Source organism: Odontesthes bonariensis, chromosome 11 (genome assembly GCF_027942865.1).
Source record: "Odontesthes bonariensis isolate fOdoBon6 chromosome 11, fOdoBon6.hap1, whole genome shotgun sequence".
Taxonomy (NCBI): Eukaryota; Metazoa; Chordata; class Actinopteri; order Atheriniformes; family Atherinopsidae; genus Odontesthes; species Odontesthes bonariensis.
The window spans coordinates 8,004,979-8,009,078 of record NC_134516.1 but is presented as its reverse complement, the minus strand read 5'-3'; positions in this window follow the sequence as shown (position 1 = coordinate 8,009,078).

Sequence of the window (4,100 nt, the reverse complement as noted above, 5' to 3'; positions counted from 1 at the left end):
TGAAAAGATGTGAAAAACATCTGGATTGCACTGATGTGTGTGTTTAGAAAGCCTGAACTTCTAAAGGTCCATGTGGTGACCATGTGTTCTGATGGTGTTGTATGAGTTTTATAAACTCTGAGGTGTCAAACAGAAGCTGTGAACATTACAAGCGGCTCTGCTGCCATTCCTCCAGAAACACTTCCGCTGCTCCGACTTCAGGAGCCAGTAGGAGCTCTGTCCGTCTCTGACGTCACGAGCAATAACCAATGGGAGAGTTTGGAACAAGCCCCGCCCCCTGATTGGCTGCTCCTGCCGGGCTGAAGCACAGAGATGAACCCAGAGAGCAGAGCAGCCTCGTTCCCTCTGTTAAAGACACCTTTATGTCCACTGAATCCAGTCTGAGGAGAACTCTGAAATGTTCCAGCTAACAGGAAAGTTGTCCACAAGAACCAACACAAGAGGCTCCATGTTTTTAAGGGTTAGCTACAGCAGAAAGTTTCAGCGCTTTGGAGGAGCAGACAGGAGTCCAGCAGCTGAGGAGTGAACCCCAAAAAACCCATTCAACACGCCTAAAAGGCAACCTACAGAAACTCAAGTGTCCGCTACATTTGGGATGTTTCCTCTGCTGTACTTAGTGTCGAGCAGCCGCTTAAAGCAGCAACTGACGCCTTCGCTCTCAGCCACCAGACTCCATTGAGAAAACCCCTCATTTTAGCTCCCCGGACACCGCAGTCGTTGGTCCGTTTGTGGGACTCTGGTGTTTCACATGTTGGGTAAAACTCCAGAGTCCCACATTAACAGGAAAACTACCCACTGAGGCAGCTGCAGACCAACGACCAAAGCGGAACTTTGGAAGGTGAAACAGCTGGTTTCCTCTACAGTCTGCTAACCGCGGCCAGAACCACTAAATGAACAAATATATGGGTGAAAATTGTGGAAGTTTAGCCGTAAAGGGATCCAGACTAACCCCTCCATGCAGCCGCTGTGTTTTTATATCGTTTTATTTCACTTTAGTAAAACACGGAATGTTTTTTGTCAGCATTTTACATCAAATTACTTCTCTGTGTGTAATATAACCGAATTATCAATAAATCTCTTTCTTATTGAAATATTCTTCTGCTTTTCTTGTTTGAATCCAGACCAACTCTGACATACTGACACAAATGTGGTCCGTTACGTCCACGTTAACACTAAATAAATCTTCAGGAAGTCATTTTCCGGCTTCAGCTCTGCACCGGCCTATAAAATCCTGATTTTACAGCAGCGACGTTGTCCAATAAGATCAACATCAAAGTCAGTTAAAGAGCACGTCTGTGCGGTTAATTCGGCTTCATTCCCATGGAAAATGATCCCTGAGAGAGAAAGTTATGAGCGATGTTACGTTGGAACTACTGCCGGCTGCTGTTCTACTTCTTCTTCTTCTTCTTCTGTCAGCGGCGGTTACTCAGCAGCTTGTAGGCGCATTACCGCCACCTGCCGGACTGGAGTGTGCATCAGGATGGCGACTCTCTCCAAGCCCTCCTAATTAATCTCTGCTCTCTTCCCAAATCTAAAAGCAGATCCATCGCCTCTATCAGCCGAGCTTCTCTGTAACATCTCTCCATCAGCCGGTTGCTCTTTTGGAGTTTTTAGCGGCTGCCTTTCTGCTTGATATTTGGGACATTCTAAAAACACACGGCCCACCGTCTCCTGCTGTCCACACTGCTCACAGCCACCTGTGGCACGCTCATTCATCACCTTTAACCCTGTATGACCGTCATGTGACCTCAGTGAAACCAATCAGTGATCAGCACCAACACCTGAACTCATTCAGCTCTGATTCTTCACAATGTGGAGAAATGTTCCCAAAAGTGAAGTTCTCAGTTTAGAGAAGGAGCCTCCTGCTTTTCTGAGTTCACGAACTTTTCTGCCAGCACAGTCAGACAGTAAAAAGCTCCTTTTTTCCTCTTTATTTCGTCTTGTTGGCAGTCTTTACACCGCAGTTCCACATGCGTGCTGCTCAGTGTTGCATCTTCACTGTGCTTCTCTTTTTATTCAGTTCCACGTGCCGTGCTGTTAAAGTCTGACATCAGGACGACGCTGAAGTTGGCATCCGATTCGCCAGCCTCCGATTCGCGCATTAAAGGGGTGGGCATAAAGGGCCATTTCACTGCTTTTTTGCATTTTGATCGACCAAAACAAGGTCCTATATGGAAACTACAAAAGTTACACTGCTCAAATCTGGATGGAATTATTCTAAAGAGGCTATAGATTCATTAAAATCTTGTTTGGGATTTGTGAAACCTTTTTCTGATTTGTGAAACTACAGAACAGGGCCATTTCACTTCTTTTTTGTTATTCTGATCACCCTGAACTGGGTCCTGTATGGAAACTACATTACTTAGACAGCTCAAATCTTGATATAATTATTCTAAAGAGGCTATAGATTCATTAAAACCTTGTTTGGGATTTGTGAAACCTTTTTCTGATTTGTGAAAATACAGAACAGGGCCATTTCACTGCTTTTTTGTTATTCTGATCACCCTGAACTGGGTCCTGTATGGAAACTACATTACTTAGACAGCTCAAATCTTGATATAATTATTCTAAAGAGGCTATAGATTCATTAAAACCTTGTTTGGGATTTGTGAAACCTTTTTCTGATTTGTGAAAATGCAGAATAGGGCCATTTGACTGCTTTTTTGGAATTCTGATCACCCTGAACTTGGTCCTGTATGGAAACTACATTACTTAGACTGCTCAAATCTGGATGGAATTATTCTAAAGAGGCTATAGATTCATTAAAACCTTGTTTGGGATTTGTGAAACCTTTTTCTGATTTGTGAAAATAAAGAACAGGGCCATTTCACTGCTTTTTTGGTATTCTGATCACCCTGAACTGGGTCCTGTATGGAAACTATATTACTTAGACAGCTCAAATCTTGATATAATTATTCTAAAGAGGCTATAGATTCATTAAAACCTTGTTTGGGATTTGTGAAACCTTTTTCTGATTTGTGAAAATACAGAACAGGGCCATTTCACTGCTTTTTTGTTATTCTGATCACCCTGAACTGGGTCCTGTATGGAAACTACATTACTTAGACTGCTCAAATCTGGATGGAATTATTCTAAAGAGGCTATAGATTCATTAAAACCTTGTTTGGGATTTGTGAAACCTTTTTCTGATTTGTGAAAATACAGAACAGGGCCATTTCACTGCTTTTTTGGTATTCAATTCAATTCAATTCAATTCAAAAATACTTTATTTATCCCAGAGGGAAATTAAATGTTGATGTAGCTCAATTAAATCAAAGAGTTATTATAGATGCTGATGGCTGTGGGCAGGAAAGATTTCCTGTAGCGGTCCGTTTTGCATCCAAACTGAAGAAGCCTTTGACTGAAGAGACTCTGTTTTCCGATAACAGTCTCATGGAGAGGATGTTCAGGGTTGTCCATTATTCTCTTGATTTTATGCAAAATCCTTCTTTGCATTATTGTCTCCAGAGGTTCCACAGTCGTCCCCAGAACAGAACCAGCCTTCTTTATCAGGTTGTTGAGTCTTTTTAGGTCCCTGGTTCTGATGCTGCTGCCCCAACAGATGACACAAGAGGAAATGACGCTCTCAACAACAGACTTGTAGAAGATCTGCAACATCTTGTTGCAAACCTTGAAGGACCTTAGCTTCCTCAAGAAGTACAGTCTGCTCTGTCCTTTCTTGTAGATTGCTTCACTGTTGTGTCTCCAGTCCAGTCTGTTGTCCACATGAACACCAAGGTATTTATATTCCTCAACCACCTCCACTTCTTCTCCCATGATGGAAACAGGGTTTGATCTGACCTTGTTTCTCCTGAAATCTACAATCATCTCCTTTGTTTTGTTAACATTCAAGATGAGATGATTGTTCCCACACCATGCCACAAAGCGTTCCACCAGCTCTCTGTACTCAGCTTCTTGTCCATCTCTGATACACCCGACCACTGCAGAGTCATCTGAATATTTCTGTAGATGACAGGAGTCTGACTTGTACTGGAAGTCTGAAGTGTACAGAGTGAAAAGGAATGGTGAGAGTACAGTCCCTTGTGGTGCTCCTGTGCTGCTGATCACCTGGTTAGACACACAATTCTTCAGTCTGACAA